General features: G+C 41.7%; 1 protein-coding gene and 1 long non-coding RNA gene across 2 annotated transcripts in view; both read left to right on the top strand.

The window, feature by feature from the left end:
- LOC135499652 (uncharacterized) overlaps positions 1–11593 on the top strand; it is a 76453-nt gene extending 64860 nt beyond the window's left edge. Inside the window, exon 6 of the mRNA XM_064790538.1 lies at positions 11390–11593. The gene's annotated coding sequence lies outside the window, so the exon portion shown is untranslated. The remainder of the gene's footprint in view (positions 1–11389) is intronic.
- Positions 11589–13655, top strand: LOC135499655 (uncharacterized). Its single transcript, XR_010449325.1, has 5 exons — positions 11589–11601; positions 11937–12184; positions 12530–12638; positions 12991–13210; positions 13556–13655. It is a non-coding gene; the product is annotated as an uncharacterized LOC135499655 (long non-coding RNA).
- Positions 13656–13676: the final 21 nt, after the last annotated feature.

The following is a 13676-nucleotide window of genomic DNA, read 5'->3' as shown; positions in this document are numbered from 1 at the left end:
TGATTGGAGGAGATATGGAAGAAAATGGAGAAAGGAATATAATTGAATGATGAGTGAATGTCCTGGGCACATGGTAGAAGGGGATCCATGTGAACCATTTAACTATAACTTACTTTGACTGCTGTAACAATACTAATATTCTATTCTGTGGCTCGCTGGCGATACAATGGCAGGCCTGAAAAAGGGAAAGAAAGGCAAATGAAATAATGTTGCAGTGTGATGAACTTGAAATGGTGCTGGGGGGGGGGCATGTTGTAAGCATAGGCTTTGGCTTTGGCATTCGATTTCCAAAACAGCAACGGCACCAAACCTCCCAAAGATTGACTAAGAACCATCCATCCAGCACAGAAGCCCAGCATTCACCACAATGTCATGAGTGTGTTATTTCCGCTACCGGGTATGTATATATTGTCCTTGGCCTCGAATAAAGGGAAATAGACACGTTGTTTACGATTATAGCGTTTAATCTCTCTAGCGTATTGGAGAATCCTCTACAGACACAAAATACAGGAACACAATTAGTTCAACACCAACTTCGCAGGTGGCAGCACCAACCGGTGTACTGCTGATACAATACATCATCCCCTTCGGATGAGCATATGAATAACTCCTGCCATACGCTTAAAACTAAACAAAGAAAACTTACAAAATGCGACTATGGTGTGGGACAACATTCAGTTAACATCGAAAAAATGCATTTAAATACAGACGAGAGAAATTAATAATACAAGGTACAAGGATACAAAAACGAAAATTGTCCCAGTTATGAATGACAGTGTGAACAAGTACGACGTCAGTGACAAGTATACCCAAGTTACCTGCTAGTGATTCGGTTTCAACCTCCGAAATAATCAGTTACGTTGTCTAACATTCCTACAAATAACAAAAATGCATCATCAATGCACCTACGAAGCCAACAGTGTTCCACCTAACCTTAGAGTGGGAGACACAAGACCGTAGTTAAGTTAATCTGGAGTTGGGTAAATATAATCGGCTGGACAATCTCACAATGATGAACATGTGAATTAATACGCCAAGGCGCCAATAGGAGGGTAAAACCACATATTTAGAAAACGATTACACGTACAAGTATACATCTAGCAAGGAAAAACGACATAAATGCAAAGTATATAATTGGCATCAAGGAAATCTAGTTCTAGCACCCTGAACAATCTGAGGACTAGCGGAGTGAAACCATGTAAATGCAAACTAAACTGCATGTAACCCGTCATGCAAGCAAGAATGACACCAAATACCAATTACGGTACCACAAACCACTCCCAAAAACGGAAACCAACCTATACCCGAGATTGCACACGAGTAATGTTATCAATATACATGTTTGTGGCATACACACAGGTTGAATTAGAAAGTTTTAAAATGATTGAAATGAACAAAATACATAACAGTAAACATGATGATGATATGATATGATGATAAAGGCCATCGGCCCCTTACAATTTTTACAAAATGATATTGATTTTATATAATATACAATTCAAGACAACACAATACAATACACATCAGAAATCTAGTCTTTTAGTTCTACTTTTATACAGAAAATTTGCCAAGTTATATAATGTTTTTGTACAATTACTTTTTATTAAAGAAACAAAAGATTGCCTATTTGGCTCACAGTGGGGTAAATATTTAACACGGATGTCCTGTAAGAATAAACACTTATTTAAAATATGGTATTCGTCATCAAGATCACCACTGTCACAATAGCGGCAAACTGCTAGTTCCCTTGTGACAGTGGTGTCTCTAAACAGACCGCATCTGAAACTTGACAATGCATTCCTAAAACGCTTTATTGTGATAACATTGAGAAACCATTCAGGCTCTAACATATTTTTATAAAAGGAATAACAAGAAAGTGATAGTGACTGTCCTAGTCTATCTGACCAACCCTGGCGATCAACATCAAAAATCCGCTGTGAATACGAAGAAATGAAAATAGCCTTATTTGCTACTCCTTGATTTAGCCACACATAGTGAAAACCTAAACTACATAACATTCTCCTGATGTCATGTGCCCAATTTGTTTTGCCATTGTCCAAATCATGAACTTGCAATTGGTATGCCTGCTTTGCATATCTATTAGATGACATTTTAAGCAATCTGAGCCAATACTTTATACATTGTATTTTTGTGTTACAACTTATTTTCATTCTACCACAATCACCTGACACTGCAGTATTATGAGCTTGCGTCGACACAGTCATATGGCGCTTACAACAATATAATTGAACCCGTTCAATACACTGATGTTCTTCATTTCCCCAGATTTCTGAACCGTACGTCATAACAGGTCTGATCTTGGTGTCAAATATCTTAAAGAACAAATAATTCGGAATGTTCCCAAAGTGTTCCAATGATCGCAAACAACCAGTTGCGGCCTTTTTGCCTTTCTCCGCTCGATAACTTGCCATATATTCACACACGACAGACCTGACGTAAACCTTACTCCTAGGTATATATATTCGTCCACAATTTCCAACTGTTGGCCAGAGTATGTCCATGTTTCAGAGGCTGCAACTCGACCTCGCTTTCTGAACACCATAACCTTGGTCTTTGTTAAATTAACCTTCAGTCCCCATTCCCGATTATGCTCCTCTAGAATATTCAATAGTGCTTGAAGTGTCTTTTTGTCATCTGAGAAAAGCACAATGTCATCAGCAAATAACAATAGATGTATTCTAAGTTGACCATCACCAAACCATGTCCCTCGAACATCACTCCTCTCAATTTTTTCAGCTTATTTGTTTATATATAATGAGACACCTGATTCAGACATAGTTAAATAGTAAGCAGTTCTCTTTTAGTTAGGTTAGTTATCGGTAGTCAGCAAGTAACTATTGCTAACTTACATGCTCGAGTTAACTATTCTCTTATGGGCAGCGGTAACTACTGTTAGATCGTCCTCATACATGCTCAAGTTAACTATTCTCTTATGGGCAGCGGTAACTACTGTACTCTCTCTCAAACCAAATATCGTCAACTAATTCATGGTGCCCAGCTTTACCCTTAGTTGTTGAGCGGTTAGTTCTTTTTCTTACCGCCAGACGCACTGTGTCCCGGGTGGCGGATCTCGACGGATATATAAAAGGTAGAATAAAAATATCACTGACTCATAGTTATAAATCAATAAGGCAACTAATTTATTCCAAAAAACGCAGATGGCAGCACCAGGCTGCCCACAAATATACAGCGTGTTACAAAAACATTACATACAAATAATGGTTCCACAACATTCTCCCACCTATTGGATGTCCAATACCAATATCAAGGACCAAGTTTCCAATAACATCCAAGACCATTTTCAATGCCCCAAATGAGGTCTCTCATAACCACAGTAATAAGTTAAGTTAACATTTGTCTAGACTTCCAGTAACTTACTTCAAAGGCAACCTGTACATTTACAAGTGTTAAGTTCATCTTGACCAACCAATCTCTCAGTTATAGGTATCAGTGAGCCTTATCCAAGCCAAGCAATTGGTCTACACTGGAAACTGAGACTAATCCAATTTTCAAACAACGCAAACTAAATATAAACAATACAAATACACTGACACACAGGTTAAATTGTTACAAACTATTTAAAACTCAACCAGCTAAATCCGAACAATAAACTTCTTTTAACTGCTTAATTATGGCAAACTGTTTTAACACAATAAATTCCAACAGTGAATTTCATCAGGTGACAAGAATATCCAATGTCAAATAGTCCAGAACGAGAGGTTTAGTACTTCTGAGACAACTGTCTGCGATCAAATTATCGAATCTTAAGGTTTGAGTGCCAATAATCATATATCAGTCACAACAATCACAAATCGTCCATTGTTTGTCACAAATATAGTACAGACCGAAGCTTAACTCATAAATCACAAATCCAAGCGATCCCTTTGCCTGACTACCCTGCCAACACGAGTGGTCTTCGCATTGGGGGGTTTTACAGTACTGACAGTAGATGAACCAACAGTAGCTGTCTTTACAGCATTATCAGTAGGCAAACAGACAGCAGGTGGTTTTACAGTACCAGCAAGGGGGGCCAAGATATTGTCTGCTCCACTGTCCCCTTGACTACTATGGCACAACTCCAAATCATGCAGTCTCTGGATTGATCTTACAAGGTGTCCTCTGGCAGTTCTAAGTTCTACACTCCTGGTTGACCCATCTTTCCCAGTAAACTCCCTAATCACTAAACCCAAAGGCCACTTCATCCGGGGCACGTGGTCTTCTCTGACAAGAACTAATGAGCCAACACCTACTTTGCCCTTTGGCTTGAACTTAGGTACTGAGGTAGGAAGGTTCCGTATGTATTCTTTACTCCACACTTCCCAAAACAACTCTAGTTGCCTTTGCCTTACCAGTTCACGCTCACTTAACTGCTCCTGAGACACCGCTACTTCACCATCAGCTACATCAGTAAGAAAACCAACGCTACAACCTATCAGAAAGTGTGATGGGGTGATAGGTTTGGGACTATCTAGCTCATCTCCCACAAATGTCAAAGGTCTACAGTTGACACAAGCTTCCACTTCCTGCAGACTAGTGACTAATTCTGTTTTAGTGAGACATCTAGACCCTAAGGATTTCCTAAGTGCACATTTAACTGATCGTACCAGGCGCTCCCACCATCCACCCCACCAGGGTGAACGTGGAGCAATGTACTGCCATTTTGGACTATTTGCACCAAAGTACTTCACCAATTCCTTCTGAGTACCCTCAAATGTCTTTGAATTATCTGAACATAGTATTGACGGCAAACCTCTCCGAGCAGCGAACCTCCTCAATGCCAACATGCAATCTGCAACATTCAGAGAGTCTGTCAATTCCAGATGAACAGCACGTACCACTGCACAAGTGAACAAAAGAATGTAGAGCTTCGTGTTGGGAAGATCAATACAAAACAGAGGGCCAGCATGATCCAGACCTGTAACAGTTAAACAAGGAGCCTTGTGAATTCGAATGCCAGGTAATGGAGCTGCAAATTGATTACAGGCCTTGGCATCAACACGCTGACAAAATATGCAACCCTTCTTTTCCGACTTCACCAAACGTCTGAGACCCATGAGTCAGTAATTGTCACGAAGTGAGGTAATCACTGTATTCACTCCAGCATGCTTCAACCTTATATGTTCACACCTAATCAAGAGCACTGCCAAATGACCCTTTGGTACAATCACAGGATGAATCTCTCCATACGTGAGCCCAGAATGTTGAATCCGACCACCCACTCGTAGAAGCCCATCATCCCCTATGAAGGGTCTCAATGTAAAGAGGGGAGAGGTCTCAGACAAAGACCCTTTTCCTCTCAACAAAGCCAACTCCTTACCATAACTCAACTCCTGTACGTGTTGAAACAAACGCAATTTGGCATCAACCAGTTCATCATGAGACAACTCCAAGTTGGCAGGTCTCTGAGTGGGATTCCTCAGATTATGCAGGAATCGGTAGACAAATGCAGTTATACGAACAGCCCGATATAACCTTGGCCATCTTGTGACCAGAAGAACTGGTTCCCTTGGTAACCACTTGCTAGCTACCACCATGACAGACTCAACAGGACTCAAATCAATCTCATCTTGGAGAAATTGTTCCACTCTGTGAAAGGAAACAAGTGTTGACTCAACTGTTGCAGCAACCACTGGTTCAGACAACCAAACAGGTCCAGACAACCATAGATCAGAATTGACCAACTCTTCAGCCAAGAGTCCTCGAGTCAACAAGTCGGCAGGATTTTCCTTACCGGGGCAATGGGACCAGAATGAAGTAGCCGACAATTGCTGGATTTCAGTGACCCTATTTGCCACAAAACCTTTCCAACGACAGGGTTCCCCCTTAATCCAGCCCAAGGCCACTGTGGAGTCAGTCCAACAATGATACCGTATCTCTGGCATTTTCAACGCAATCCTCACCATATCAACTAACCTTGCCGTCAGAAGACAGCCAAGCAATTCCAATCGAGGGAGCGACACAGATTTCACAGGGGCCACTCTAGCGCGGGCAACAACCATTGAGACCTCGTAAGACCCATCTGGGAGTGGGACTCTCAAATATACTACTGACCCATAACCACGTTCAGAAGCATCACCGAATCCGTGTAACTCCAACTCTTCCAAACCAGTCCATGAAAGCGTGGTGTAACACCGAGGAATGTTCCAATCCTTGATGACCTTCAAACCCTGTTTCCACTTGTGAAATCTTGAATGAATCTCTGCAGGAGCCTCAACATCCCAGTCAATATCTAACTTCCATGTATCCTGCAATAGAATCTTGATCAATATAGAGTAGGGGGTGAGGAAATCTAAAGGATCGTACAACCGAGCAAGAAAGCTCAGGATGACACGCTTGGTCGTGATTAAGGACTCAGAAACCTCGATCCCATCAAAGCTGAAACAATCCACTCGCTTAACCCACTTCAGACCAAGGATTTTCACTTAAGCAATACCTGTCTGCTTAGCACCGAACTCAGTAAAAAACACCTGTGTCATATGCTCATCATTTGAGTGACACTGGGCAAAGGTGAACCCACCTTCGGCCATAATCTTATCTGCCTCACGGTACAAGGAATCTGCAGATGCAGTGTGTTCTGAGGATGGAGATGACGTTGAAACGTCTGCCCCTGAAATGAAATCATCCACATAAGTATTATCTCTCAATTCCTCAACAGCCCTTGACTCTGGGTAATGTGTCAGATGATGTTTGATTGTGGCATTTAAAAGGAAGGGAGACGAAGTATTACCAAATGGGACCCTCCTAAACCTCATGACCTTGACAGAACCACCATAATTCCATAGGAATCGATGCACATCTTGATCCTTGTCCTGAACACCCACCTGCAAGAAAGCCTTTGAGATATCAGAGCTCTGTAATACCGACTCTCCACCTACGAAACCTAATGAGGATATCAACCAAATTCCCTAAGAGACATGGTCCAGGTTCTATGCAATCGTTGAGTGAAATGCCATTGACACCCTTGGCAGAGGCGTCAAACACAGGTCTAACCCTAGTAGTAAGACGTGACTCCTTTACAACAGGATGATGAGGGAGATAGAACACGGGGTGTGACGTGACAATTTCAGACTCCGGGACCTGTTCAATGATACCCAAAGATTCCATTTCAAGGAAAGCCTGGTTATAACTAGCCTCCAACGAAGAATCCTTGGACAATTTCCTTATCAAACATTTCAATCTAGCCTCAGCCAACATCCTATTGTCCAACAAATTCAAGTCTGAAGCATTGTCCTTCCAAGGGATTTGCACATGATACCTACCATCCTCAAATTTGATTGACTCATTGAAGTTTTCCAGGATTTTACTTCCAGGATCAAGATTTTGTTCAGAGTTAACACCTATGGATTCTAAATCCCAGAACCTTTCCAACGTGGTCTTAGGCATATCTGACAAACAAACCATACTTACACTGACACCACTGTTGCTTTGAAGAGATATAGATTGAGGACAGGATCCTGACAACAACCAACCAAAGACAGACTCCTGAGCCACTAAACCATCTGATAATCTAATCAAACCACTCTTCATGAAGCTCCAGTACGAATCTAATCCAACTAGGATGTCAACCTGAATTTCTCGATCTACACAATAAGTATCTGCCAACTCTAGATGTTCAATAGAATCTAAAACCTTCCTAGATACCTTATGCCTAAACATGGGTGAACAGACAGACTTCACTTCTACTGCCTTCAATTCTTCAGAACTACCAGAGCCACCCTGCAATTTCAACTTGTAAACATTATAGGCAGAACGAGTTGATGGCTTACCTCCACCAAAGGCTGCATATGACATATACTTAGCCGTGACCCATTCAGGTTCAACCCTTTTTACAAGAGAACTGCCGATGTAAGAGCTGTCAGAGCCGGTGTCAAACAATACCGTGGCCTCCACTGCACCCTTCCTTCCACACACCATGACCTGTGCTGTCTGCAACACCGTGTATACAGATGACCGATCTGAAGAACAAGAATGAGAATCAAGTACACTGTCACAAGTAGAAGACGCAGCAGACAAAGTGGCTGAAATAGTTTCATCACTTTTACTTGTAGCACCAGTTTTAACACTACCCTGCTGTTGACCTTGATAATTTACACTAGCAGTTTTCAAATTACCACTACCACTGTAACTACTCTTTCCCCGACAAAGAAGTTCATGATGTCTTCCACCACACTTGGAACAAATGGAGTTGCAACCTCTGGACCTATGTCCTAACCTGATGCAACGAAAGCAAACTCCGCTGTCCTGTAAGACCTTATGCCTGTCTTCAATAGGTATCTTTACTACTGACCAACATTTCTCAGAAGCATGGGGCTTCTTGCAAAAGACACACAATTCTTTATCACTTTTACTTATATTAGAATGTGAATGACTGTAAAGAGCTGAAGCAAAAGGTACATGACTAACACTGTCCTTTACAACAGAAGTACTAGGTTTAGAGTTCATGGCCTTTGACGATGAAGAAACCTCCATAAAGGCCTCACTCCTCTCCCTTCGTTGAATCTCGTTTTTCAGAAATGTCAGTAAACCATCTAAATCACTCTCTTTGCCAGCACTGTCTCTTGCCCATTCCATACGTAGATCAGCAGTAAGTCTAGACAAAATCAGTGGGGTTAGAAGCACACCATATTCTTCACCGGTAATACCGAACGTTGTCAAACTCCGCACATGACCCTGAATAGTGTCTAGTAACTGCCACAATTGCAAAATGGTAGCTATACCCGAAGGCACTGTGACATTCAACAGAGACTGAATGTGTGAAAATATGATCCGATTTTTCTGACCGAAGCGTTCCTTCAACATCTCCATCGCACTTTCGTAGTTGTCAGAAGTAATGGAAAGACCACCTATCACAGTTGCAGCCTCACCCACGAGTAACGATTGCAGATAGGAAAACTTCGTAACTGTTGACAAGTCTTTACGATCATCAATGAGAGCTTGAAATTTTTCCCAGAAATTTTGCCACTGCGTTGATTCACCGGCAAACGTCTGCAGTTCCAATCTCGGAAGCTTCGCTGAGCATGCTGAGGCGTGGGCACCACCGCCACTACTAGCACTAGCACCACTGGTAAAACTAGCACCACTCAAAGTCCTATCAACTGCACTCTTCGCTTCTACATATGGCTCTCGGATCTTTCGCCGATATGAATAAGCTTTTGCAATATCCGCTTCAAGAGCCGACTTATCATCAATCAGCATCTCAACTGCCTCTTGGGCGTCGTCAACTTTCTTCAAATAGATATCAAACTGCGCCATAGTTTCTTTCAACAGTTCAGCTTGCACAGGATAATGACCAAGAGCTTCATAAATGTCATCACTTAATCTAGTTGCCCACACCTTGGCACCTGTTCTAACCTTCTTCGCTGCCAGCAGCAAAGCAGGACTGGGTTCATTGGGCGCCATCTTGGAATCAACCTTCGAATCCGCCCCACCCGACTTTTGAGAGTCTATATCAACACTACCAGGCATCCTTACAACTTCCAACTCTTAACCTGGTTCACTATGAATGTTCATAAAGGGTTTCGGCACCAAATGTCCCGGGTGGCGGATCTCGACGGATATATAAAAGGTAGAATAAAAATATCACTGACTCATAGTTATAAATCAATAAGGCAACTAATTTATTCCAAAAAACGCAGATGGCAGCACCAGGCTGCCCACAAATATACAGCGTGTTACAAAAACATTACATACAAATAATGGTTCCACAACACACTGCGCCATGTCGGGGTAGCTTATTCAGAACAGTATTGTTTTCGCTATAATATTATGATATAATGCCATTGGCCCCGACTGAGGAAGATGGGGAGAGAAATGCAGGCCTGATTCTTTTAACATTTTAATTTTAGTCTGGCTCTACGAGTATGACATGTAGGCTACCGTAGCCTAGACAGGTCATGATTTTGTCTTGGTACGATATTTCTTTGGAATTAACTAGTAGTTTCTGTATGATCAATTTGGCCGCAAAACAATCGGGAACTTTTGATATAACAGTAACACCCTGGCTAGAATACTCCATGGAGCCTGAGGCCTCCCGACTCTCTGCGGACCGGGCCACCTGCTTCAGCTTAGAATGAACAGTGCACACACGAATCGTATGCATAAAATCGACGACCAACTCTTTAATATACGTTGCTATTACGTATTTTTGTTTTAACAACCCCCGATAGGTGACCTGTGTGTAGCAATACGTGTATTGATTGCTACGTTTTTTGCGTTTTGCGGAGTCTGGGTTCGAGGTAGGAACTACTTTTCAACCACGTGGCGCAGCAGGCGCAGGTCTTCCTCCCGGGTCTTCCTCCAGCACAGGACTGGCGTATTATTTTGAAAATAACTTCTTATGGTTCTGAGGTGTCCTGAGGTGACAAAGACTACCATAGGTAAATGATGGATGACAATGCGACTTCGTGTCAATTTCCCAATCAAATACCAGAATCCCGGTATCACGACGAATTTCGGTCTGCTGGGTTGGCGCCAAAATCTGGATAACGACAACAACGACACTTACGAGGCGGCGGGTGGGGTTTACCTGTTTACAGTTTAGCGATCGCATCTAGATATTTAATCAGCTTTTACACTGTCTATCACTAATTACAAATTTTTGTGGTAAGTTCTTTATGTATAAGCAACATAAATGGCCTGACGCAGGTAGAGCAATGAATAAACTGGATGATTGATAGTTTGTCGCCAAGACTGCTATACAACACTGCAACGTGCATGTGCAATGCATTGGCCATGTGCAATGCATTGGCCATTGCATTGCCATTGGATGCACACATCACATATCAATATGCACTATGCCATAGGCATAGGCTACATGCATGCAAATAGGCCTACATGTCATAGACCTAGCATCATGAGCATGCAGTGCCTAGGCTTTATTTTGATTGTATAGCCAGCCATGGCCCTGCTGCTTTGTAGCGATTGCAGAATGCACTGTTGTGTTGGTCTTGATGTAGCCTTGCCCTTGGTCTTGGAAAGATGTGGGCCACGTGAAGTGCCACTTCTAGGCCTTGGGCGGGTAGGCTAGGTAGGCTAGGCCTACCCTTGTTTGCTTCGATTTCTCGAACTCGGTGTAGCTCGCTGCAAGTCGCAAGTCGTGAGAGTTACTGTTTAACCCTGTCCCTGCTGTCCCTGTGAAGAACGCTGGTGTGGTAGGTGATGATGCACTCGTATGTACGTAGTGCTACACAGCTGGCGCTAGTACATGTACCACACGATGTTGCCTGAATTAGATTTTTTGATCATTATGAGAACCCAGGATTGTCTTTCTGGATAACCCGTGTGGCTTTCAAGGAACTAAAATTCCGGGTTACGATGCTGTCGTCATATTGATACAGACACTGAAATTGAATTCTTTTCTCTATTCCAGAAGCATGCCTCGGACACGATTGAAAACCCAGGTCATTAGTCATTCCACATACGGTGGTAAAAGGAGGAAAAAAGTCAACATTCCTGTTTCGATGATCCCCCATGATGATCCCTCCTGCAAACCTTCTATTGATATCGGTAGTTCATTAGCTTTTGGACAGCAAAATGAATGTTCTAATGATTTCCAGTCCTCTGATCCATCCAACAATGCCCGTAAGTTAATAATGAGCTTGGGAACGCATTGAGTCATTGTAATTGTAATCCATTCATATCGAAACTGATGACTATCTTGTCAACTGATAATAGACGGCTTCACACTAAGTTTGTTGTGGCTATCTACGTCATCATGTCTTTTGTTCCCCACCCATTGTTTGGGCCTATTCTGAGACCACCATGTGCGCTTGCTAGCCAAAATAAAGCCTTATATGGGCATGTGTACATGTACAACTAAAAGATATTCTTTATCATTCTGCTGTCAGATTGACAATATGTACATGTACATGATCCATCCAATTTCGCAGATTAATGTAGCCTTGTTTTCACTTCAGCCCCTAAAAGAAGTTATGCTTCAACAAAGGTGAAGCAACTGGACAATTGGAAGAAGTTGAGGTCTGTCCTTGTTGATGCCTTTTTGGAATCCCTTGCCCCAAGTTCTTGTTGTTCTGTGTGCAGAGTTGAATTTTCCGGCAGCAAGGTCTTCCATTGTGAGGATTGTCTACCACCAAAATATTTCTGCGAAAGCTGTCTTGATGTTACCCACAGACAACAACCTTTTCACAGAGTCTATACTTGGAAGGTAAGAACACTATTACCTTTTGTGAAATCTATATTGTATGTCTTTCTTCGACAAGCTATTGTTCTCCTGATAGTGATATGGTACCTAGAGACCTTTGTATTTCATGTGTACCGTTTACCTCTTATTTTGGGTTTGATGGATTGTTAATCAACTTTGCTTGCTAACTTATTTAATTGTCAAAAGAGGTTTTACAAGTGTAAATCAATCTTACAGTTTGACTTGAGCAATGCATCATCATGAAGCACTTGAATCAATCGTAGGCAAGACCCTTGGCCACAATGTTTTATTCTGGCTCCTAAGTTTGGTTCTTTTTAGGTTTAACTAATTCAAACCAATTCCTTTTAGGAAAAAGCTTGGGTTCCATATTCTGCAACTATATATCTTCGGGATGATGAACGTCATAAGGAATGTTTGGAATCCTATAACAAGCATGTGATTGTTGTCGACTCCAAAGGTGAGCTTTCTCTCATTAAATATGTCTTAATTTGAATTTGATATTCCAGCTTTCTTTGACTACACAACTAGCATAGATAGTACTTATCGCTGATGGTGCTGCATACCAAAGCTTGATAAAATGTGATTATCATTAAAAAATATCATGGACAGTTTATCCAATAAGTTAACCAGTTTGGACCCCATCTCCTGTTGACCCATTATGGAGTGTTGGACGAAATTATTCGGAATTGGAACTATCATGTATTATTACACCCCGTTCATGTGCACCTGTGCAACTACCATCCTCCGCTAGCAATTGAAATATTTCTGTAGCCAGAGACTAATTTTTCTCCAAATTATTCCAATTTTAGGACGCCACCTGTTGTCAAATTCTGCAAATGCGAAGAGGAGCCGACAACACTTATCCACCTCCGTCTTTGGCCAGCTTCTCCAAAAAATCCAAAGATCTGCTTTGATTTCCATCTGATGGAAATGCTTCGAGTCCTGTATCTTCAAGTTCCAGTCCCTGTGTTTGATTTTTGTGAGTCACTGAAGTATATACATCATCCTTATGTTGAAATAAATGATCCGGTGAGTCAAGCTTGTGCATTTTAAGTGCTTCTTTTTATGCTTTTCCTAAATTAACCCTTTAAACCCTGTTGGGCACGACAGCAATCTTGTGAAGTGTGATCTTTAGTAATCTTCAAAAGAGCACAGTCCTCTCTCCTCCCAGGTGCACTCTTGCCTTTAATTTCTTTGTGAATTTGAAATAAGCCGAACTCATTAAGAGTGATTACATGTCATAATAACTAAATGATGATCTCAAACAAGATGACGCAAAGCCTTAAATGATTATCTGCTGATATAGTGGTACATGGTTTTTCACACTCTGGTGGTATTGTACAGTGTTAAGGTTTAAATCACTTCTTCTTACAGTTTTTTGCAGGATATCTAATGAAACTTTCGAAGAATACCGTTTCTTTATTCATCAGTTGGAGGTTATGTCGGCTCCTGAGGATATAAAATGTCCTGCGTGTCCAGTGGTAAGCTTTATACT

The sequence above is a fragment of the Lineus longissimus genome, chromosome 15, assembly GCF_910592395.1.
Source record: "Lineus longissimus chromosome 15, tnLinLong1.2, whole genome shotgun sequence".
Lineage (NCBI taxonomy): Eukaryota > Metazoa > Nemertea > Pilidiophora > Heteronemertea > Lineidae > Lineus > Lineus longissimus.
The sequence above is the reverse complement of the archived record's forward strand: the minus strand, read 5'-3'. Positions and strand labels throughout refer to the sequence as shown.